General features: G+C 63.0%; 1 pseudogene; it reads right to left on the minus strand.

The window, feature by feature from the left end:
- Window positions 1-594: 594 nt before the first annotated feature.
- LOC132392420 (uncharacterized) overlaps window positions 595-23,720 on the minus strand; it is a 39,966-nt pseudogene continuing 16,840 nt past the window's right edge.

Below are 23,720 nucleotides of genomic sequence, written 5' to 3' on the forward strand. Positions count from 1 at the left end.
TCACATACTAACATACTAATTCAGGATCTGATTTCTCTGTGCGGCAGGTGGGTCTGTCAGCCGCTCTTCTCTCCTTTGACCAAGAGATGGCATTTGACTGGGTGGACGACGAGTTCCTCTTTAGGGACTCTGCGAGCGTTCGGTCTCGGACCATATTATGTGGCCCACATCAGACTGCTGTGGAGTGCCTTGTTAAGGTTAATGGGTCCTTGACAGTGCCCTTGTGCTTTGGGAAGTGGGTGCATCAAAGTTGCCCCTGTTGGGGTAGCTGTATTCAGCTTGCGTGGAGTCATTCTAGTGCTTTCTCTGTGAGAGGTTAACAGGTTTGGTTCTACGTGAACCGAGGATGGAGGTCGTCCTGTAGGTCACTGACCCGGCTGACTTGCAGATGATATGAGGTTGCCAGAAGGTCTTCTTGGCTGTGTCCTCTGTAAGGGTCAAATGGGAGAAGAGCTCGGGCCTCCTGGTGGGTCAGTGGCAGGTGGACTCCCTACTGCAAGGGTTGAGGCCATTTGTGTGGAGCACCACACACCCCCTCTACTTGGGGGTCTACCTGAGCTCGACGGAAGAGGCCTGGCTGGAGAACTGGTGGGATTAGGAGACGAAGATCTCTGCCCGGCTGGGGTGCTGGTCGGGCATCCTTCGTGTGATCTCGTACCGGGGGATGGCTTTTGCTGGTCGTCTCCATGGTGTGGTACTCCATGGCCACGCCAGCGTTTGTGTCCAGGACATAGGAGAGGTTGGTGGGGGGGAAACAGGAGGCATTGGGTGTCTGCAGCGGTCCCGAGTCTTCTGATCACAGAGGGCACCCGGTCCTGGGTGTGCGCTCACCCAGCTGGCCGCTCTCCGACTCGGGACCCTGCAGAGATACCGGTACCGCGACCACCCTCCGGGATGGCGATGCTGGGAACGCTGCCTGCAGGAGGGCACACGAATCCCGGCGGATGGTGCCAGCCGTGCTGCTCTAAGGGCACTGGGGTTGGGCAGGGAGCTGCTCTGGCTGCTGGGGGGACTGGTCCCGGTCCTGTTACTGTGGGAATCGGGAGGACGCGGAGTAGTGGCGGGGTTCCTGCTGCGCCACCACCCGATGTGCTCGTTGGTCCCAGGCCTCGGGAGAAGGTCTCGCCCAATGTGAGCCGTCTCACCAGTGTTTCCCACTGTGTCCTCTGTGACGCCCCATGTGCTTCTTGTCCAGGCTGCTCTTGCACGCCTTCGTCTGCCTTGGCGGTCTGTGTTACCACCCGGCAGTGGAGGAGGTCTCTATGCAGGGGTGTGTCCTCTGTCCAGAGGCGAACTGGGACGGAAGGTGTGGCATCGGGCAGTCACGTACAACAGAGTCCTGAGCGGGTCCAGTTGTCCACCTCTGGGCGGGAGGAGAATGTCAGAAGCTGTAGCCACTCTTTGAGTTTCTCTGGGGGCTGCTGCTGAGGGTCCGGCTGCATTTTAGTCCCGCGCTCCTCTTCTACGGGCACCCAGCTGGGAAGGAGAGCCTGAACAAGAGGACTAGTCATGGGATTAGGCAGCGGAAAGTGAAGGGTGCCGCCTGGGCCAAGGACTGGCAGCTTTTCTGAGGATACATTCATGCCCGGCTGTCCTTGGAGAGGGAGCACGCACTGGTGATGTGTACAGTGGGGGACATCTGGGAACAGACTCCCCCCCAGGGTATTGACCGTTTTATAGCCGGTTGTAACCATATTTTAATTTGAATATACTCACATGTCTTGTAACTATTGAACGTCTGTACTTTGTGTATATGTGGTGTAAATAAACATTTATAATTCTGTTAAAAACAGAACAGTCTCTATGCATTATGGTCTGTGTGACCAAAGATGTATGTTATGGATGTCCTCTGTGCTCGATGATTTGTGCGCCCGATGGTCTGTTTGCTGGATGGTCAGTGTGCAGAGGGTCAGTGTGCGGAGGGTCAGTGTGCCGGAGGGTCAGTGTGCCCGATGGTCAGTGTGCCGAATGGTCTGTTTGCTGGATGGTCAGTGTGCCCGATGGTCAGTGTGCCGGAGGGTCAGTGTGCCGGAGGGTCAGTGTGCCGGAGGGTCAGTGTGCTGGATGGTCAGTGTGCCCGATGGTCTGTTTGCTGGATGGTCAGTGTGCCAGAGGGTCAGTGTGCCGGAGGGTCAGTGTGCCGGAGGGTCAGTGTGCCGGAGGGTCAGTGTGCCGGAGGGTCAGTGTGCTGGATGGTCAGTGTGCCGGAGGGTCAGTGTGCCGGAGGGTCAGTGTCCCCGATGGTCAGTGTGCTGGAGGGTCAGTGTGCCGGAGGGTCAGTGTGCTGGATGGTCAGTGTGCCCGATGGTCTGTTTGCTGGATGGTCAGTGTGCCAGAGGGTCAGTGTCCCCGATGGTCAGTGTGCCGGAGGGTCAGTGTGCCGGAGGGTCAGTGTGCCGGAAGGTCAGTGTGCGGAGGGTCAGTGTGCGGATGGTCAGTGTGCGGAGGGTCAGTGTGCCCGATGGTCTGTTTGCTGGATGGTCAGTGTGCCGGAGGGTCAGTGTCCCGGATGGTCAGTGTGCGGAGGGTCAGTGTCCCGGATGGTCAGTGTGCCGGAGGGTCAGTGTCCCGGATGGTCAGTGTCCCGGATGGTCAGTGTGCGGAGGGTCAGTGTGCCTGATGGTCAGTGTGCCAGATGGTCAATGTGCCGGAGGGTCAGTGTGCGGATGGTCAGTGTGCCGGATGGTCAGTGTGCCGGAGGGTCAGTGTGCCGGATGGTCAGTGTGCCGGATGGTCAGTGTGCCGGAGGGTCAGTGTGCCCGATGGTCTGTTTGCCGGATGGTCAGTGTGCCAGATGGTCAGTGTGCCGGAGGGTCAGTGTCCCAGATGGTCAGTGTGCGGAGGGTCAGTGTGCCGGAGGGTCAGTGTGCCAGAGGGTCAGTGTGCCCGATGGTCAGTGTGCCGGAGGTTAAGTGTGCCAGAGGGTCAGTGTGCGGAGGGTCAGTGTGCCAGATGGTCAGTGTGCCAGAGGGTCAGTGTGCCCAATGGTCTGTTTGCTGGATGGTCAGTGTGCCGGAGGGTCAGTGTGCCGGAGGGTCAGTGTGCCCGATGGTCTGTTTGCCGGATGGTCAGTGTGCCAGATGGTCAGTGTGCCGGAGGGTCAGTGTCCCAGATGGTCAGTGTGCGGAGGGTCAGTGTGCCGGAGGGTCAGTGTGCCAGAGGGTCAGTGTGCCCGATGGTCAGTGTGCCGGAGGTTAAGTGTGCCAGAGGGTCAGTGTGCGGAGGGTCAGTGTGCCAGATGGTCAGTGTGCCGGAGGGTCAGTGTGCCCGATGGTCTGTTTGCTGGATGGTCAGTGTGCCGGAGGGTCAGTGTGCCGGAGGGTCAGTGTGCTGGATGGTCAGCGTGCGGAGGGTCAGTGTGCCAGAGGGTCAGTGTGCCGGAGGGTCAGTGTGCCCGATGGTCAGTGTGCCAGAGGGTCGGTGTGCTGGATGGTCAGTGTGCGGAGGGTCAGTGTGCCGGATGGTCAGTGTGCTGGAGGGTCAGTGTGCCGGAGGGTCAGTGTGCGGAAGGTCAGTGTGCCGGAGGGTCAGTGTGCCGGAGGGTCAGTGTGCCCGATGGTCTGTTTGCTGGATGGTCAGTGTGCCAGAGGGTCGGTGTGCTGGATGGTCAGTGTGCGGAGGGTCAGTGTCCCCGATGGTCAGTGTGCCGGAGGGTCAGTGTGCGGAGGGTCAGTGTGCCGGATGGTCAGTGTGCCGAAGGGTCAGTGTGCCGGAGGGTCAGCGTGCGGAGGGTCGGTGTGCTGGATGGTCAGTGTGCGGAGGGTCAGTGTCCCCGATGATCAGTGTGCCGGAGGGTCAGTGTGCCGGATGGTCATTGTGCCGGATGGTCAGTGTGCCCGATGGTCAGTGTGCGGAGGGTCAGTGTCCCCGATGGACAGTGTGCCCGATGGTCAGTGTGCCGGAGGGTCAGTGTGCCTGATGGTCAGTGTGCGGAGGGTCAGTGTGCCCGATGGTCAGTGTGCCGGATGGTCAGTGTGCCAGATGGTCAGTGTGCCGGAGGGTCAGTGTCCCGGATGGTCAGTGTGCGGAGGGGCAGTGTGCCGGAGGGTCAGTGTGCCAGAGGGTCAGTGTGCGGAGGGTCAGTGTGCCAGATGGTCAGTGTGCCGGAGGGTCAGTGTGCCCGATGGTCTGTTTGCTGGATGGTCAGTGTGCGGAAGGTCAGAGTGCCGGAGGGTCAGTGTGTCGGAGGGTCAGTGTGCCGGAGGGTCAGTGTGCCGGAGGGTCAGTGTGCCGGATGGTCAGTGTGCCAGAGGGTCAGTGTGCCGGAGGGTCAGTGTGCCGGAGGGTCAGTGTGCCAGATGGTCAGTGTGCGGATGGTCAGTGTGCCGGAGGGTCAGTGTGCCGGATGGTCAGTGTGCCGGAGGGTCAGTGTGCCGGATGGTCAGTGTGCCGGAGGGTCAGTGTGCCGGAGGGTCAGTGTGCCGGATGGTCAGTGTGCGGAAGGTCAGTGTGCCGGAGGGTCAGTGTGCCGGAGGGTCAGTGTGCCCGATGGTCTGTTTGCTGGATGGTCAGTGTGCCGGAGAGTCAGTGTGCGGAGGGTCAGTGTGCCGGATGGTCAGTGTGCCGGAGGTTCAGTGTGCCGGAGGGTCAGTGTGCGGAGGGTCAGTGTCCCAGATGGTCAGTGTGCGGAGGGTCAGTGTGCCGGAGGGTCAGTGTGCCAGAGGGTCAGTGTGCCCGATGGTCAGTGTGCCGGAGGTTAAGTGTGCCAGAGGGTCAGTGTGCGGAGGGTCAGTGTGCCAGATGGTCAGTGTGCGGAGGGTCAGTGTGCCGGAGGGTCAGTGTGCCAGAGGGTCAGTGTGCCCGATGGTCAGTGTGCCGGAGGTTAAGTGTGCCAGAGGGTCAGTGTGCGGAGGGTCAGTGTGCCAGATGGTCAGTGTGCCGGAGGGTCAGTGTGCCCGATGGTCTGTTTGCTGGATGGTCAGTGTGCCGGAGGGTCAGTGTGCCGGAGGGTCAGTGTGCCGGATGGTCAGTGTGCTGGAGGGTCAGTGTGCCGGAGGATCAGTGTGCGGAAGGTCAGTGTGCCGGAGGGTCAGTGTGCCGGAGGGTCAGTGTGCCCGATGGTCTGATTGCTGGATGGTCAGTGTGCCGGAGGGTCAGTGTGCCGGAGGGTCAGTGTGCTGGATGGTCAGCGTGCGGAGGGTCAGTGTGCCGGAGGGTCAGTGTGCCAGAGGGTCAGTGTGCCGGAGGGTCAGTGTGCCGGATGGTCAGTGTGCTGGAGGGTCAGTGTGCCGGAGGGTCAGTGTGCGGAAGGTCAGTGTGCCGGAGGGTCAGTGTGCCGGAGGGTCAGTGTGCCCGATGGTCTGTTTGCTGGATGGTCAGTGTGCCGGAGGGTCAGTGTGCCGGAGGGTCGGTGTGCTGGATGGTCAGTGTGCGGAGGGTCAGTGTCCCCGATGGTCAGTGTGCCGGAGGGTCAGTGTGCCCGATGGTCTGTTTGCTGGAAGGTCAGTGTGCCGGAGGGTCAGTGTGCGGAGGGTCAGTGTGCCGGATGGTCAGTGTGCCGGAGGTTCAGTGTGCCGGAGGGTCAGTGTGCGGAGGGTCAGTGTCCCAGATGGTCAGTGTGCGGAGGGTCAGTGTGCCGGAGGGTCAGTGTGCCAGAGGGTCAGTGGGCCCGATGGTCAGTGTGCCGGAGGTTAAGTGTGCCAGAGGGTCAGTGTGCGGAGGGTCAGTGTGCCAGATGGTCAGTGTGCGGAGGGTCAGTGTGCCGGAGGGTCAGTGTGCCAGAGGGTCAGTGTGCCCGATGGTCAGTGTGCCGGAGGTTAAGTGTGCCAGAGGGTCAGTGTGCGGAGGGTCAGTGTGCCAGATGGTCAGTGTGCCGGAGGGTCAGTGTGCCCGATGGTCTGTTTGCTGGATGGTCAGTGTGCCGGAGGGTCAGTGTGCCGGAGGGTCAGTGTGCCGGATGGTCAGTGTGCTGGAGGGTCAGTGTGCCAGAGGGTCAGTGTGCGGAAGGTCAGTGTGCCGGAGGGTCAGTGTGCCGGAAGGTCAGTGTGCCCGATGGTCTGTTTGCTGGATGGTCAGTGTGCCGGAGGGTCAGTGTGCCGGAGGGTCAGTGTGCTGGATGGTCAGCGTGCGGAGGGTCAGTGTGCCGGAGGGTCAGTGTGCCAGAGGGTCAGTGTGCCGGAGGGTCAGTGTGCCGGATGGTCAGTGTGCTGGAGGGTCAGTGTGCCGGAGGGTCAGTGTGCGGAAGGTCAGTGTGCCGGAGGGTCAGTGTGCCGGAGGGTCAGTGTGACCGATGGTCTGTTTGCTGGATGGTCAGTGTGCCGGAGGGTCAGTGTGCCGGAGGGTCGGTGTGCTGGATGGTCAGTGTGCGGAGGGTCAGTGTCCCCGATGGTCAGTGTGCCGGAGGGTCAGTGTGCGGACGGTCAGTGTGCTGGATGGTCAGTGTGCGGAGGGTCAGTGTCCCCGATGATCAGTGTGCCGGAGGGTCAGTGTGCCCGATGGTCAGTGTGCGGATGGTCAGTGTGCCGGAGGGTCAGTGTGCCTGATGGTCAGTGTGCGGAGGGTCAGTGTCCCGGATGGTCAGTGTGCGGAGGGGCAGTGTGCTGGAGGGTCAGTGTGCCAGATGGTCAGTGTGCCGGAGGGTCAGTGTCCCGGATGGTCAGTGTGCGGAGGGGCAGTGTGCCGGAGGGTCAGTGTGCCAGATGGTCAGTGTGCCGGAGGGTCAGTGTCCCGGATGGTCAGTGTGCGGAGGGTCAGTGTGCCGGAGGATCAGTGTGCCCGATAGTCTGTTTGCTGGATGGTCAGTGTGCGGATGGTCAGTGTGCCGGAGGGTCAGTGTGCCTGATGGTCAGTGTGCGGAGGGTCAGTGTCCCGGATGGTCAGTGTGCGGAGGGGCAGTGTGCTGGAGGGTCAGTGTGCCAGATGGTCAGTGTGCCGGAGGGTCAGTGTCCCGGATGGTCAGTGTGCGGAGGGGCAGTGTGCCGGAGGGTCAGTGTGCCAGATGGTCAGTGTGCCGGAGGGTCAGTGTCCCGGATGGTCAGTGTGCGGAGGGTCAGTGTGCCCGATGGTCTGTTTGCTGGATGGTCAGTGTGCGGAAGGTCAGTGTGCCGGAGGGTCCGTGTGCCAGATGGTCAGTGTGCGGAAGGTCAGTGTGCCGGAGGGTCAGTGTGCCGGAGGGTCAGTGTGCCCGATGGTCTGTTTGCTGGATGGTCAGTGTGCCGGAGGGTCAGTGTGCCCGATGGTCTGTTTGCTGGATGGTCAGTGTGCCAGATGGTCAGTGTGCCGGAGGGTCAGTGTGTGGAGGGTCAGTGTGCCGGAGGGTCAGTGTGCCGGAGGGTCAGTGTGCCCGATGGTCTGTTTGCCGGATGGTCAGTGTGCCAGATGGTCAGTGTGCCGGAGGGTCAGTGTCCCAGATGGTCAGTGTGCGGAGGGTCAGTGTGCCGGAGGGTCAGTGTGCCAGAGGGTCAGTGTGCCCGATGGTCAGTGTGCCGGAGGTTAAGTGTGCCAGAGGGTCAGTGTGCGGAGGGTCAGTGTGCCAGATGGTCAGTGTGCCGGAGGGTCAGTGTGCCCGATGGTCTGTTTGCTGGATGGTCAGTGTGCCGGAGGGTCAGTGTGCCGGAGGGTCAGTGTGCTGGATGGTCAGCGTGCGGAGGGTCAGTGTGCCAGAGGGTCAGTGTGCCGGAGGGTCAGTGTGCCCGATGGTCAGTGTGCCAGAGGGTCGGTGTGCTGGATGGTCAGTGTGCGGAGGGTCAGTGTGCCGGATGGTCAGTGTGCTGGAGGGTCAGTGTGCCGGAGGGTCAGTGTGCGGAAGGTCAGTGTGCCGGAGGGTCAGTGTGCCGGAGGGTCAGTGTGCCCGATGGTCTGTTTGCTGGATGGTCAGTGTGCCAGAGGGTCGGTGTGCTGGATGGTCAGTGTGCGGAGGGTCAGTGTCCCCGATGGTCAGTGTGCCGGAGGGTCAGTGTGCGGAGGGTCAGTGTGCCGGATGGTCAGTGTGCCGAAGGGTCAGTGTGCCGGATGGTCAGTGTGCCGGAGGGTCAGTGTGCCGGAGGGTCAGTGTGCTGGATGGTCAGCGTGCGGAGGGTCAGTGTGCCGGAGGGTCAGTGTGCCAGAGGGTCAGTGTGCCGGAGGGTCAGTGTGCCGGATGGTCAGTGTGCTGGAGGGTCAGTGTGCCGGAGGGTCAGTGTGCGGAAGGTCAGTGTGCCGGAGGGTCAGTGTGCCGGAGGGTCAGTGTGCCCGATGGTCTGTTTGCTGGATGGTCAGTGTGCCGGAGGGTCAGTGTGCCGGAGGGTCGGTGTGCTGGATGGTCAGTGTGCGGAGGGTCAGTGTCCCCGATGGTCAGTGTGCCGGAGGGTCAGTGTGCCCGATGGTCTGTTTGCTGGAAGGTCAGTGTGCCGGAGGTTCAGTGTGCGGAGGGTCAGTGTGCCGGATGGTCAGTGTGCCGGAGGTTCAGTGTGCCGGAGGGTCAGTGTGCGGAGGGTCAGTGTCCCAGATGGTCAGTGTGCGGAGGGTCAGTGTGCCGGAGGGTCAGTGTGCCAGAGGGTCAGTGGGCCCGATGGTCAGTGTGCCGGAGGTTAAGTGTGCCAGAGGGTCAGTGTGCGGAGGGTCAGTGTGCCAGATGGTCAGTGTGCGGAGGGTCAGTGTGCCGGAGGGTCAGTGTGCCAGAGGGTCAGTGTGCCGGAGGGTCAGTGTGCCGGATGGTCAGTGTGCTGGAGGGTCAGTGTGCCGGAGGGTCAGTGTGCGGAAGGTCAGTGTGCCGGAGGGTCAGTGTGCCGGAGGGTCAGTGTGCCCGATGGTCTGTTTGCTGGATGGTCAGTGTGCCGGAGGGTCAGTGTGCCGGAGGGTCGGTGTGCTGGATGGTCAGTGTGCGGAGGGTCAGTGTCCCCGATGGTCAGTGTGCCGGAGGGTCAGTGTGCCCGATGGTCTGTTTGCTGGAAGGTCAGTGTGCCGGAGGGTCAGTGTGCGGAGGGTCAGTGTGCCGGATGGTCAGTGTGCCGGAGGTTCAGTGTGCCGGAGGGTCAGTGTGCGGAGGGTCAGTGTCCCAGATGGTCAGTGTGCGGAGGGTCAGTGTGCCGGAGGGTCAGTGTGCCAGAGGGTCAGTGGGCCCGATGGTCAGTGTGCCGGAGGTTAAGTGTGCCAGAGGGTCAGTGTGCGGAGGGTCAGTGTGCCAGATGGTCAGTGTGCGGAGGGTCAGTGTGCCGGAGGGTCAGTGTGCCAGAGGGTCAGTGTGCCCGATGGTCAGTGTGCCGGAGGTTAAGTGTGCCAGAGGGTCAGTGTGCGGAGGGTCAGTGTGCCAGATGGTCAGTGTGCCGGAGGGTCAGTGTGCCCGATGGTCTGTTTGCTGGATGGTCAGTGTGCCGGAGGGTCAGTGTGCCGGAGGGTCAGTGTGCCGGATGGTCAGTGTGCTGGGGGGTCAGTGTGCCGGAGGGTCAGTGTGCGGAAGGTCAGTGTGCCGGAGGGTCAGTGTGCCGGAAGGTCAGTGTGCCCGATGGTCTGTTTGCTGGATGGTCAGTGTGCCGGAGGGTCAGTGTGCCGGAGGGTCAGTGTGCTGGATGGTCAGCGTGCGGAGGGTCAGTGTGCCGGAGGGTCAGTGTGCCAGAGGGTCAGTGTGCCGGAGGGTCAGTGTGCCGGATGGTCAGTGTGCTGGAGGGTCAGTGTGCCGGAGGGTCAGTGTGCGGAAGGTCAGTGTGCCGGAGGGTCAGTGTGCCGGAGGGTCAGTGTGCCCGATGGTCTGTTTGCTGGATGGTCAGTGTGCCGGAGGGTCAGTGTGCCGGAGGGTCGGTGTGCTGGATGGTCAGTGTGCGGAGGGTCATTGTCCCCGATGGTCAGTGTGCCGGAGGGTCAGTGTGCGGACGGTCAGTGTGCTGGATGGTCAGTGTGCGGAGGGTCAGTGTCCCCGATGATCAGTGTGCCGGAGGGTCAGTGTGCCCGATGGTCAGTGTGCGGATGGTCAGTGTGCCGGAGGGTCAGTGTGCCTGATGGTCAGTGTGCGGAGGGTCAGTGTCCCGGATGGTCAGTGTGCGGAGGGGCAGTGTGCTGGAGGGTCAGTGTGCCAGATGGTCAGTGTGCCGGAGGGTCAGTGTCCCGGATGGTCAGTGTGCGGAGGGGCAGTGTGCCGGAGGGTCAGTGTGCCAGATGGTCAGTGTGCCGGAGGGTCAGTGTCCCGGATGGTCAGTGTGCGGAGGGTCAGTGTGCCCGATGGTCTGTTTGCTGGATGGTCAGTGTGCGGAAGGTCAGTGTGCCGGAGGGTCAGTGTGCCGGAGGGTCAGTGTGCTGGATGGTCAGCGTGCGGAGGGTCAGTGTGCCAGAGGGTCAGTGTGCCGGAGGGTCAGTGTGCCCGATGGTCAGTGTGCCAGAGGGTCGGTGTGCTGGATGGTCAGTGTGCGGAGGGTCAGTGTGCCGGATGGTCAGTGTGCTGGAGGGTCAGTGTGCCGGAGGGTCAGTGTGCGGAAGGTCAGTGTGCCGGAGGGTCAGTGTGCCGGAGGGTCAGTGTGCCCGATGGTCTGTTTGCTGGATGGTCAGTGTGCCAGAGGGTCGGTGTGATGGATGGTCAGTGTGCGGAGGGTCAGTGTCCCCGATGGTCAGTGTGCCGGAGGGTCAGTGTGCGGAGGGTCAGTGTGCCGGATGGTCAGTGTGCCGAAGGGTCAGTGTGCCGGATGGTCAGTGTGCCGGAGGGTCAGTGTGCCGGAGGGTCAGTGTGCTGGATGGTCAGCGTGCGGAGGGTCAGTGTGCCGGAGGGTCAGTGTGCCAGAGGGTCAGTGTGCCGGAGGGTCAGTGTGCCGGATGGTCAGTGTGCTGGAGGGTCAGTGTGCCGGAGGGTCAGTGTGCGGAAGGTCAGTGTGCCGGAGGGTCAGTGTGCCGGAGGGTCAGTGTGCCCGATGGTCTGTTTGCTGGATGGTCAGTGTGCCGGAGGGTCAGTGTGCCGGAGGGTCGGTGTGCTGGATGGTCAGTGTGCGGAGGGTCAGTGTCCCCGATGGTCAGTGTGCCGGAGGGTCAGTGTGCCCGATGGTCTGTTTGCTGGAAGGTCAGTGTGCCGGAGGGTCAGTGTGCGGAGGGTCAGTGTGCCGGATGGTCAGTGTGCCGGAGGTTCAGTGTGCCGGAGGGTCAGTGTGCGGAGGGTCAGTGTCCCAGATGGTCAGTGTGCGGAGGGTCAGTGTGCCGGAGGGTCAGTGTGCCAGAGGGTCAGTGGGCCCGATGGTCAGTGTGCCGGAGGTTAAGTGTGCCAGAGGGTCAGTGTGCGGAGGGTCAGTGTGCCAGATGGTCAGTGTGCGGAGGGTCAGTGTGCCGGAGGGTCAGTGTGCCAGAGGGTCAGTGTGCCCGATGGTCAGTGTGCCGGAGGTTAAGTGTGCCAGAGGGTCAGTGTGCGGAGGGTCAGTGTGCCAGATGGTCAGTGTGCCGGAGGGTCAGTGTGCCCGATGGTCTGTTTGCTGGATGGTCAGTGTGCCGGAGGGTCAGTGTGCCGGAGGGTCAGTGTGCCGGATGGTCAGTGTGCTGGAGGGTCAGTGTGCCGGAGGGTCAGTGTGCGGAAGGTCAGTGTGCCGGAGGGTCAGTGTGCCGGAAGGTCAGTGTGCCCGATGGTCTGTTTGCTGGATGGTCAGTGTGCCGGAGGGTCAGTGTGCCGGAGGGTCAGTGTGCTGGATGGTCAGCGTGCGGAGGGTCAGTGTGCCGGAGGGTCAGTGTGCCAGAGGGTCAGTGTGCCGGAGGGTCAGTGTGCCGGATGGTCAGTGTGCTGGAGGGTCAGTGTGCCGGAGGGTCAGTGTGCGGAAGGTCAGTGTGCCGGAGGGTCAGTGTGCCGGAGGGTCAGTGTGCCCGATGGTCTGTTTGCTGGATGGTCAGTGTGCCGGAGGGTCAGTGTGCCGGAGGGTCGGTGTGCTGGATGGTCAGTGTGCGGAGGGTCAGTGTCCCCGATGGTCAGTGTGCCGGAGGGTCAGTGTGCGGACGGTCAGTGTGCTGGATGGTCAGTGTGCGGAGGGTCAGTGTCCCCGATGATCAGTGTGCCGGAGGGTCAGTGTGCCCGATGGTCAGTGTGCGGATGGTCAGTGTGCCGGAGGGTCAGTGTGCCTGATGGTCAGTGTGCGGAGGGTCAGTGTCCCGGATGGTCAGTGTGCGGAGGGGCAGTGTGCTGGAGGGTCAGTGTGCCAGATGGTCAGTGTGCCGGAGGGTCAGTGTCCCGGATGGTCAGTGTGCGGAGGGGCAGTGTGCCGGAGGGTCAGTGTGCCAGATGGTCAGTGTGCCGGAGGGTCAGTGTCCCGGATGGTCAGTGTGCGGAGGGTCAGTGTGCCCGATGGTCTGTTTGCTGGATGGTCAGTGTGCGGAAGGTCAGTGTGCCGGAGGGTCCGTGTGCCAGATGGTCAGTGTGCGGAAGGTCAGTGTGCCGGAGGGTCAGTGTGCCGGAGGGTCAGTGTGCCTGATGGTCTGCTGGATGGTCAGTGTGCCGGAGGGTCAGTGTGCCCGATGGTCTGTTTGCTGGATGGTCAGTGTGCCAGATGGTCAGTGTGCCGGAGGGTCAGTGTCTGGAGGGTCAGTGTGCCGGAGGGTCAGTGTGCCGGAGGGTCAGTGTGCCCGATGGTCTGTTTGCCGGATGGTCAGTGTGCCAGATGGTCAGTGTGCCGGAGGGTCAGTGTCCCAGATGGTCAGTGTGCGGAGGGTCAGTGTGCCGGAGGGTCAGTGTGCCAGAGGGTCAGTGTGCCCGATGGTCAGTGTGCCGGAGGTTAAGTGTGCCAGAGGGTCAGTGTGCGGAGGGTCAGTGTGCCAGATGGTCAGTGTGCCGGAGGGTCAGTGTGCCCGATGGTCTGTTTGCTGGATGGTCAGTGTGCCGGAGGGTCAGTGTGCCGGAGGGTCAGTGTGCTGGATGGTCAGCGTGCGGAGGGTCAGTGTGCCAGAGGGTCAGTGTGCCGGAGGGTCAGTGTGCCCGATGGTCAGTGTGCCAGAGGGTCGGTGTGCTGGATGGTCAGTGTGCGGAGGGTCAGTGTGCCGGATGGTCAGTGTGCTGGAGGGTCAGTGTGCCGGAGGGTCAGTGTGCGGAAGGTCAGTGTGCCGGAGGGTCAGTGTGCCGGAGGGTCAGTGTGCCCGATGGTCTGTTTGCTGGATGGTCAGTGTGCCAGAGGGTCGGTGTGCTGGATGGTCAGTGTGCGGAGGGTCAGTGTCCCAGATGGTCAGTGTGCCGGAGGGTCAGTGTGCGGAGGGTCAGTGTGCCGGATGGTCAGTGTGCCGAAGGGTCAGTGTGCCGGAGGGTCAGCGTGCGGAGGGTCGGTGTGCTGGATGGTCAGTGTGCGGAGGGTCAGTGTCCCCGATGATCAGTGTGCCGGAGGGTCAGTGTGCCGGATGGTCATTGTGCCGGATGGTCAGTGTGCCCGATGGTCAGTGTGCGGAGGGTCAGTGTCCCCGATGGACAGTGTGCCCGATGGTCAGTGTGCCGGAGGGTCAGTGTGCCTGATGGTCAGTGTGCGGAGGGTCAGTGTGCCCGATGGTCAGTGTGCCGGATGGTCAGTGTGCCAGATGGTCAGTGTGCCGGAGGGTCAGTGTCCCGGATGGTCAGTGTGCGGAGGGGCAGTGTGCCGGAGGGTCAGTGTGCCAGAGGGTCAGTGTGCGGAGGGTCAGTGTGCCAGATGGTCAGTGTGCCGGAGGGTCAGTGTGCCCGATGGTCTGTTTGCTGGATGGTCAGTGTGCGGAAGGTCAGAGTGCCGGAGGGTCAGTGTGTCGGAGGGTCAGTGTGCCAGAGGGTCAGTGTGCCGGAGGGTCAGTGTGCCGGATGGTCAGTGTGCCAGAGGGTCAGTGTGCCGGAGGGTCAGTGTGCCGGAGGGTCAGTGTGCCAGATGGTCAGTGTGCGGATGGTCAGTGTGCCGGAGGGTCAGTGTGCCGGATGGTCAGTGTGCCGGAGGGTCAGTGTGCCGGATGGTCAGTGTGCCGGAGGGTCAGTGTGCCGGAGGGTCAGTGTGCCGGATGGTCAGTGTGCGGAAGGTCAGTGTGCCGGAGGGTCAGTGTGCCGGAGGGTCAGTGTGCCCGATGGTCTGTTTGCTGGATGGTCAGTGTGCCGGAGAGTCAGTGTGCGGAGGGTCAGTGTGCCGGATGGTCAGTGTGCCGGAGGTTCAGTGTGCCGGAGGGTCAGTGTGCGGAGGGTCAGTGTCCCAGATGGTCAGTGTGCGGAGGGTCAGTGTGCCGGAGGGTCAGTGTGCCAGAGGGTCAGTGTGCCCGATGGTCAGTGTGCCGGAGGTTAAGTGTGCCAGAGGGTCAGTGTGCGGAGGGTCAGTGTGCCAGATGGTCAGTGTGCGGAGGGTCAGTGTGCCGGACGGTCAGTGTGCCAGAGGGTCAGTGTGCCCGATGGTCAGTGTGCCGGAGGTTAAGTGTGCCAGAGGGCCAGTGTGCGGAGGGTCAGTGTGCCAGATGGTCAGTGTGCCGGAGGGTCAGTGTGCCCGATGGTCTGTTTGCTGGATGGTCAGTGTGCCGGAGGGTCAGTGTGCCGGAGGGTCAGTGTGCCGGATGGTCAGTGTGCTGGAGGGTCAGTGTGCCGGAGGGTCAGTGTGCGGAAGGTCAGTGTGCCGGAGGGTCAGTGTGCCGGAGGGTCAGTGTGCCCGATGGTCTGATTGCTGGATGGTCAGTGTGCCGGAGGGTCAGTGTGCCGGAGGGTCAGTGTGCTGGATGGTCAGCGTGCGGAGGGTCAGTGTGCCGGAGGGTCAGTGTGCCAGAGGGTCAGTGTGCCGGAGGGTCAGTGTGCCGGATGGTCAGTGTGCTGGAGGGTCAGTGTGCCGGAGGGTCAGTGTGCGGAAGGTCAGTGTGCCGGAGGGTCAGTGTGCCGGAGGGTCAGTGTGCCCGATGGTCTGTTTGCTGGATGGTCAGTGTGCCGGAGGGTCAGTGTGCCGGAGGGTCGGTGTGCTGGATGGTCAGTGTGCGGAGGGTCAGTGTCCCCGATGGTCAGTGTGCCGGAGGGTCAGTGTGCCCGATGGTCTGTTTGCTGGAAGGTCAGTGTGCCGGAGGGTCAGTGTGCGGAGGGTCAGTGTGCCGGATGGTCAGTGTGCCGGAGGTTCAGTGTGCCGGAGGGTCAGTGTGCGGAGGGTCAGTGTCCCAGATGGTCAGTGTGCGGAGGGTCAGTGTGCCGGAGGGTCAGTGTGCCAGAGGGTCAGTGGGCCCGATGGTCAGTGTGCCGGAGGTTAAGTGTGCCAGAGGGTCAGTGTGCGGAGGGTCAGTGTGCCAGATGGTCAGTGTGCGGAGGGTCAGTGTGCCGGAGGGTCAGTGTGCCAGAGGGTCAGTGTGCCCGATGGTCAGTGTGCCGGAGGTTAAGTGTGCCAGAGGGTCAGTGTGCGGAGGGTCAGTGTGCCAGATGGTCAGTGTGCCGGAGGGTCAGTGTGCCCGATGGTCTGTTTGCTGGATGGTCAGTGTGCCGGAGGGTCAGTGTGCCGGAGGGTCAGTGTGCCGGATGGTCAGTGTGCTGGAGGGTCAGTGTGCCGGAGGGTCAGTGTGCGGAAGGTCAGTGTGCCGGAGGGTCAGTGTGCCGGAAGGTCAGTGTGCCCGATGGTCTGTTTGCTGGATGGTCAGTGTGCCGGAGGGTCAGTGTGCCGGAGGGTCAGTGTGCTGGATGGTCAGCGTGCGGAGGGTCAGTGTGCCGGAGGGTCAGTGTGCCAGAGGGTCAGTGTGCCGGAGGGTCAGTGTGCCGGATGGTCAGTGTGCTGGAGGGTCAGTGTGCCGGAGGGTCAGTGTGCGGAAGGTCAGTGTGCCGGAGGGTCAGTGTGCCGGAGGGTCAGTGTGCCCGATGGTCTGTTTGCTGGATGGTCAGTGTGCCGGAGGGTCAGTGTGCCGGAGGGTCGGTGTGCTGGATGGTCAGTGTGCGGAGGGTCAGTGTCCCCGATGGTCAGTGTGCCGGAGGGTCAGTGTGCGGACGGTCAGTGTGCTGGATGGTCAGTGTGCGGAGGGTCAGTGTCCCCGATGATCAGTGTGCCGGAGGGTCAGTGTGCCCGATGGTCAGTGTGCGGATGGTCAGTGTGCCGGAGGGTCAGTGTGCCTGATGGTCAGTGTGCGGAGGGTCAGTGTCCCGGATGGTCAGTGTGCGGAGGGGCAGTGTGCTGGAGGGTCAGTGTGCCAGATGGTCAGTGTGCCGGAGGGTCAGTGTCCCGGATGGTCAGTGTGCGGAGGGGCAGTGTGCCGGAGGGTCAGTGTGCCAGATGGTCAGTGTGCCGGAGGGTCAGTGTCCCGGATGGTCAGTGTGCGGAGGGTCAGTGTGCCCGATGGTCTGTTTGCTGGATGGTCAGTGTGCGGAAGGTCAGTGTGCCGGAGGGTCCGTGTGCCAGATGGTCAGTGTGCGGAAGGTCAGTGTGCCGGAGGGTCAGTGTGCCGGAGGGTCAGTGTGCCCGATGGTCTGTTTGCTGGATGGTCAGTGTGCCGGAGGGTCAGTGTGCCCGATGGTCTGTTTGCTGGATGGTCAGTGTGCCAGATGGTCAGTGTGCCGGAGGGTCAGTGTGTGGAGGGTCAGTGTGCCGGATGGTCAGTGTGCGGAGGGTCAGTGTCCCCGATGGTCAGTGTGCCGGAGGGTCAGTGTGCGGAGGGTCAGTGTGCCGGATGGTCAGTGTGCCGGAGGTTCAGTGTGCCGGAGGGTCAGCGTGCGGAGGGTCAGTGTCCCAGATGGTCAGTGTGCGGAGGGTCAGTGTGCCGGAGGGTCAGTGTGCCAGAGGGTCAGTGTGCCCGATGGTCAGTGTGCCGGAGGTTAAGTGTGCCAGATGGTCAGTGTGCCGGAGGGTCAGTGTGCCCGATGGTCTGTTTGCTGGATGGTCAGTGTGCCGGAGGGTCAGTGTGCCGGAGGGTCAGTGTGCTGGATGGTCAGCGTGCGGAGGGTCAGTGTGCCGGAGGGTCAGTGTGCTGGAGGGTCAGTGTGCCGGAGGGTCAGTGTGCCGGATGGTCAGTGTGCTGGAGGGTCAGTGTGCCGGAGGGTCAGTGTGCCGGAGGGTCAGTGTGCCCGATGGTCTGTTTGCTGGATGGTCAGTGTGCCGGAGGGTCAGTGTGCCGGAGGGTCGGTGTGCTGGATGGTCAGTGTGCGGAGGGTCAGTGTCCCCGATGGTCAGTGTGCCGGAGGGTCAGTGTGCGGAGGGTCAGTGTGCCGGATGGTCAGTGTGCCGGATGGTCAGTGTGCGGAGGGTCAGTGTGCCTGATGGTCAGTGTCCCGGATGGTCAGTGTGCCGGAGGGTCAGTGTCCCGGATGGTCAGTGTGCGGAGTGTCAGTGAGCCTGATGGTCATTGTGCCCGATGGTCAGTGTGCCGGATGGTCAATGTGCCGGAGGGTCAGTGTGCGGATGGTCAGTGTGCCGGATGGTCAGTGTGCGGAGGGTCAGTGTGCGGAGGGTCAGTGTGCGGAGGGTCAGTGTGCCAGAGGGTCAGTGTGCCGGATGGTCAATGTGCCGGAGGGTCAGTGTCCCGGATGGTCAGTGTGCCGGAGGGTCAGTGTGCCTGATGGTCAGTGTGCGGAGGGTCAGTGTGCCCGATGGTCTGTTTGCTGGATGGTCTGTGTGCCCGATGGTCAGTGTGCCGGATGGTCAGTGTGCCAGATGGTCAGTGTGCCGGAGGGTCAGTGTCCCGGATGGTCAGTGTGTGGAGGGGCAGTGTGCCGGATGGTCAGTGTGCCGGAGGGTCAGTGTGCCAGAGGGTCAGTGTGCGGAGGGTCAGTGTGCCAGATGGTCAGTGTGCGGAGGGTCAGTGTGCCCGATGGTCTGTTTGCTGGATGGTCTGTGTGCCCGATGGTCAGTGTGCCGGATGGTCAGTGTGCCAGATGGTCAGTGTGCCGGAGGGTCAGTGTCCCGGATGGTCAGTGTGCGGAGGGGCAGTGTGCCGGATGGTCAGTGTGCCGGAGGGTCAGTGTGCCAGAGGGTCAGTGTGCAGAGGGTCAGTGTGCCAGATGGTCAGTGTGCGGAGGGTCAGTGTGCCAGATGGTCAGTGTGTCGGAGGGTCAGTGTGCGGAAGGTCAGTGTGCCGGAGGGTCAGTGTGTCGGAGGGTCAGTGTGCCAGAGGGTCAGTGTGCCGGAGGGTCAGTGTGCCGGATGGTCAGTGTGCCGGAGGGTCAGTGTGCCGGAGGGTCAGTGTGCCAGATGGTCAGTGTGCCGGAGGGTCAGTGTGCCGGATGGTCAGTGTGCCGGAGGGTCAGTGTGCCGGAGGGTCAGTGTGCCGGATGGTCAGTGTGCGGAAGGTCAGTGTGCCGGAGGGTCAGTGTGCCGGAGGGTCAGTGTGCCCGATGGTCTGTTTGCTGGATGGTCAGTGTGCCGGAGGGTCAGTGTGCGGAGTGTCAGTGTTCCGGATGGTCAGTGTGCCGGAGGTTCAGTGTGCCGGAGGGTCAGTGTGCGGAGGGTCAGTGTCCCAGATGGTCAGTGTGCGGAGGGTCAGTGTGCCGGAGGGTCAGTGTGCCAGAGGGTCAGTGTGACCGATGGTCAGTGTGCCGGAGGTTAAGTGTGCCAGAGGGTCAGTGTGCGGAGGGTCAGTGTGCCAGATGGTCAGTGTGCGGAGGGTCAGTGTGCCGGATGGTCAGTGTGCTGGAGGGTCAGTGTGCCGGAGGGTCAGTGTGCGGAAGGTCAGTGTGCCGGAGGGTCAGTGTGCCGGAGGGTCAGTGTGCCCGATGGTCTGTTTGCTGGATGGTCAGTGTGCCGGAGGGTCAGTGTGCCGGAGGGTCAGTGTGCTGGATGGTCAGCGTGCGGAGGGTCAGTGTGCCGGAGGGTCAGTGTGCCAGAGGGTCAGTGTGCCGGAGGGTCAGTGTGCCGGATGGTCAGTGTGCTGGAGGGTCAGTGTGCCGGAGGGTCAGTGTGCGGAAGGTCAGTGTGCCGGAGGGTCAGTGTGCCGGAGGGTCAGTGTGCCCGATGGTCTGTTTGCTGGATGGTCAGTGTGCCGGAGGGTCAGTGTGCCGGAGGGTCGGTGTGCTGGATGGTCAGTGTGCGGAGGGTCAGTGTGCCGGAGGGTCGGTGTGCTGGATGGTCAGTGTGCGGAGGGTCAGTGTCCCCGATGGTCAGTGTGCCGGAGGGTCAGTGTGCGGAGGGTCAGTGTGCCGGATGGTCAGTGTGCCGAAGGGTCAGTGTGCCGGAGGGTCAGTGTGCCGGAGGGTCAGTGTGCCGGAGGGTCAGTGTGCCCGATGGTCTGTTTGCTGGATGGTCAGTGTGCCGGAGGGTCAGTGTGCCGGAGGGTCGGTGTGCTGGATGGTCAGTGTGCGGAGGGTCAGTGTCCCCGATGGTCAGTGTGCCGGAGGGTCAGTGTGCGGAGGGTCAGTGTGCCGGATGGTCAGTGTGCCGAAGGGTCAGTGTGCCGGAGGGTCAGCGTGCGGAGGGTCTGTGTGTTGGATGGTCAGTGTGCGGAGGGTCAGTGTGCCAGAGGGTCAGTGTGCCGGATGGTCAATGTGCCGGAGGGTCAGTGTCCCGGATGGTCAGTGTGTGGAGGGGCAGTGTGCCGGATGGTCAGTGTGCCGGAGGGTCAGTGTGCCAGAGGGTCAGTGTGCGGAGGGTCAGTGTGCCAGATGGTCAGTGTGCGGAGGGTCAGTGTCCCGGATGGTCAGTGTGCGGAGGGGCAGTGTGCCGGATGGTCAGTGTGCCGGAGGGTCAGTGTGCCAGAGGGTCAGTGTGCGGAGGGTCAGTGTGCCAGATGGTCAGTGTGCGGAGGGTCAGTGTGCCAGATGGTCAGTGTGTCGGAGGGTCAGTGTGCGGAAGGTCAGTGTGCCGGAGGGTCAGTGTGTCGGAGGGTCAGTGTGCCAGAGGGTCAGTGTGCCGGAGGGTCAGTGTGCCGGATGGTCAGTGTGCCGGAGGGTCAGTGTGCCGGAGGGTCAGTGTGCCAGATGGTCAGTGTGCCGGAGGGTCAGTGTGCCGGATGGTCAGTGTGCCGGAGGGTCAGTGTGCCGGAGGGTCAGTGTGCCGGATGGTCAGTGTGCGGAAGGTCAGTGTGCCGGAGGGTCAGTGTGCCGGAGGGTCAGTGTGCCCGATGGTCTGTTTGCTGGATGGTCAGTGTGCCGGAGGGTCAGTGTGCGGAGTGTCAGTGTTCCGGATGGTCAGTGTGCCGGAGGTTCAGTGTGCCGGAGGGTCAGTGTGCGGAGGGTCAGTGTCCCAGATGGTCAGTGTGCGGAGGGTCAGTGTGCCGGAGGGTCAGTGTGCCAGAGGGTCAGTGTGACCGATGGTCAGTGTGCCGGAGGTTAAGTGTGCCAGAGGGTCAGTGTGCGGAGGGTCAGTGTGCCAGATGGTCAGTGTGCGGAGGGTCAGTGTGCCGGATGGTCAGTGTGCTGGAGGGTCAGTGTGCCGGAGGGTCAGTGTGCGGAAGGTCAGTGTGCCGGAGGGTCAGTGTGCCGGAGGGTCAGTGTGCCCGATGGTCTGTTTGCTGGATGGTCAGTGTGCCGGAGGGTCAGTGTGCCGGAGGGTCAGTGTGCTGGATGGTCAGCGTGCGGAGGGTCAGTGTGCCGGAGGGTCAGTGTGCCAGAGGGTCAGTGTGCCGGAGGGTCAGTGTGCCGGATGGTCAGTGTGCTGGAGGGTCAGTGTGCCGGAGGGTCAGTGTGCGGAAGGTCAGTGTGCCGGAGGGTCAGTGTGCCGGAGGGTCAGTGTGCCCGATGGTCTGTTTGCTGGATGGTCAGTGTGCCGGAGGGTCAGTGTGCCGGAGGGTCGGTGTGCTGGATGGTCAGTGTGCGGAGGGTCAGTGTCCCCGATGGTCAGTGTGCCGGAGGGTCAGTGTGCGGAGGGTCAGTGTGCCGGATGGTCAGTGTGCCGAAGGGTCAGTGTGCCGGAGGGTCAGTGTGCCGGAGGGTCAGTGTGCCGGAGGGTCAGTGTGCCCGATGGTCTGTTTGCTGGATGGTCAGTGTGCCGGAGGGTCAGTGTGCCGGAGGGTCGTTGTGCTGGATGGTCAGTGTGCGGAGGGTCAGTGTCCCCGATGGTCAGTGTGCCGGAGGGTCAGTGTGCGGAGGGTCAGTGTGCCGGATGGTCAGTGTGCCGAAGGGTCAGTGTGCCGGAGGGTCAGCGTGCGGAGGGTCTGTGTGTTGGATGGTCAGTGTGCGGAGGGTCAGTGTCCCCGATGATCAGTGTGCCGGAGGGTCAGTGTGCCGGATGGTCATTGTGCCGGATGGTCAGTGTGCCCGATGGTCAGTGTGCGGATGGTCAGTGTGCCGGAGGGTCAGTGTGCCTGATGGTCAGTGTGCGGAGGGTCAGTGTCCCGGATGGTCAGTGTGCGGAGGGGCACTGTGCCGGAGGGTCAGTGTGCCGGAGGGTCAGTGTGCCAGATGGTCAGTGTGCCGGAGGGTCAGTGTCCCGGATGGTCAGTGTGCGGAGGGGCAGTGTGCCGGAGGGTCAGTGTGCCAGATGGTCAGTGTGCCGGAGGGTCAGTGTCCCGGATGGTCAGTGTGCGGAGGGTCAGTGTGCCAGATGGTCAGTGTGCCGGAGGGTCAGTGTGCCCGATGGTCTGTTTGCTGGATGGTCAGTGTGCGGAAGGTCAGTGTGCCGGATGGTCAGTGTGCCGGAGGGTCAGTGTGCCGGAGGGTCAGTGTGCCAGATGGTCAGTGTGCCGGAGGGTCAGTGTGCCGGAGGGTCAGTGTGCCGGATGGTTAGTGTGCGGAAGGTCAGTGTGCCGGAGGGTCAGTGTGCCGGAGGGTCAGTGTGCCCGATGGTCTGTTTGCTGGATGGTCAGTGTGCCGGAGGGTCAGTGTGCCCGATGGTCTGTTTGCTGGATGGTCAGTGTGCCAGATGGTCAGTGTGCCGGAGGGTCAGTGTGTGGAGGGTCAGTGTGCCGGATGGTCAGTGTGCGGAGGGTCAGTGTCCCCGATTGTCAGTGTGCCGGAGGGTCAGTGTGCGGAGGGTCAGTGTGCCGGATGGTCAGTGTGCCGGAGGTTCAGTGTGCCGGAGGGTCAGCGTGCGGAGGGTCAGTGTCCCAGATGGTCAGTGTGCGGAGGGTCAGTGTGCCGGAGGGTCAGTGTGCCAGAGGGTCAGTGTGCCCGATGGTCAGTGTGCCGGAGGTTAAGTGTGCCAGAGGGTCAGTGTGCGGAGGGTCAGTGTGCCAGATGGTCAGTGTGCCGGAGGGTCAGTGTGCCCGATGGTCTGTTTGCTGGATGGTCAGTGTGCCGGAGGGTCAGTGTGCCGGAGGGTCAGTGTGCTGGATGGTCAGCGTGCGGAGGGTCAGTGTGCCGGAGGGTCAGTGTGCTGGAGGGTCAGTGTGCCGGAGGGTCAGTGTGCCGGATGGTCAGTGTGCTGGAGGGTCAGTGTGCCGGAGGGTCAGTGTGCCGGAGGGTCAGTGTGCCCGATGGTCTGTTTGCTGGATGGTCAGTGTGCCGGAGGGTCAGTGTGCCGGAGGGTCGGTGTGCTGGATGGTCAGTGTGCGGAGGGTCAGTGTCCCCGATGGTCAGTGTGCCGGAGGGTCAGTGTGCGGAGGGTCAGTGTGCCGGATGGTCAGTGTGCCAAAGGGTCAGTGTGCCGTAGGGTCGGTGTGCTGGATGGTCAGTGTGCGGAGGGTCAGTGTCCCCGATGGTCAGTGTGCCGGAGGGTCAGTGTGCGGAGGGTCAGTGTGCTGGATGGTCAGTGTGCCGGATGGTCAGTGTGCCGGAGGGTCAGTGTGCCGGATCGTCATTGTGCCGGATGGTCAGTGTGCCCGATGGTCAGTGTGCCGGATGGTCAGTGTGCCGGAGGGTCAGTGTGCCTGATGGTCAGTGTGCGGAGGGTCAGTGTGCCCGATGGTCTGTTTGCTGGATGGTCAGTGTGCCAGATGGTCAGTGTGCCGGAGGATCAGTGTGCCGGAGGGTCAGTGTGCCCGATGGTCAGTGTGCCAGAGGGTCAGTGTGCGGAGGGTCAGTGTGCCAGATGGTCAGTGTGCCGGAGGTTCAGTGTGCCCGATGGTCTGTTTGCTGGATGGTCAGTGTGCTGGATGGTCAGGGTGCCCGCTGGTCAGTGTGCGGAAGGTCAGTGTGCCGGAGGGTCAGTGTGTCGGAGGGTCAGTGTGCCGGATGGTCAGTGTGCCAGAGGGTCAGTGTGCCGGAGGGTCAGTGTGCCGGAGGGTCAGTGTGCCAGATGGTCAGTGTGCCAGAGGGTCAGTGTGCCAGAGGGTCAGTGTGCCGGAGGGTCAGTGTGCCGGATGGTCAGTGTGCCAGAGGGTCAGTGTGCCGGAGGGTCAGTGTGCCGGAGGGTCAGTGTGCCAGATGGTCAGTGTGCCAGAGGGTCAGTGTGCCGGAGGGTCAGTGTGCCGGATGGTCAGTGTGCGGAAGGTCAGTGTGCGGAGGGTCAGTGTGCCGGAGGGTCAGTGTGCCCGATGGTCAGTTTGCTGGATGGTCAGTGTGCCGGAGGGTCAGTGTGCCCGATGGTCTGTTTGCTGGATGGTCAGTGTGCCGGATGGTCAGTGTGCCGGAGGGTCAGTGTGTGGAGGGTCAGTGTGCCGGATGGTCAGTGTGCGGAGGGTCAGTGTCCCCGATGGTCAGTGTGCCGGAGGGTCAGTGTGCGGAGGGTCAGTGTGCCGGATGGTCAGTGTGCCGGAGGGTCAGTGTGCCGGAGGTTCAGTGTGCCGGAGGGTCAGCGTGCGGAGGGTCAGTGTGCCAGAGGGTCAGTGTGCCGGAGGTTCAGTGTGCGGAGGGTCAGTGTGCCCGATGGTCAGTGTGCCGGAGGGTCAGTGTGCCCGATGGTCAGTGTGCCGGAGGGTCAGTGTGCCCGATGGTCTGTTTGCTGGATCGTCAGTGTGCCGGAGGGTCAGTGTGCGGAGGGTCAGTGTGCCAGATGGTCAGTGTGCCGGAGGGTCAGTGTGCCCGATGGTCAGTGTGCCGGAGGTTCAGTGTGCCGGAGGGTCAGTGTGCGGAGGGTCAGTGTGCCAGATGGTCAGTGTGC

The sequence above is a fragment of the Hypanus sabinus genome, chromosome 4 (assembly GCF_030144855.1).
Source record: "Hypanus sabinus isolate sHypSab1 chromosome 4, sHypSab1.hap1, whole genome shotgun sequence".
Taxonomy (NCBI): Eukaryota; Metazoa; Chordata; class Chondrichthyes; order Myliobatiformes; family Dasyatidae; genus Hypanus; species Hypanus sabinus.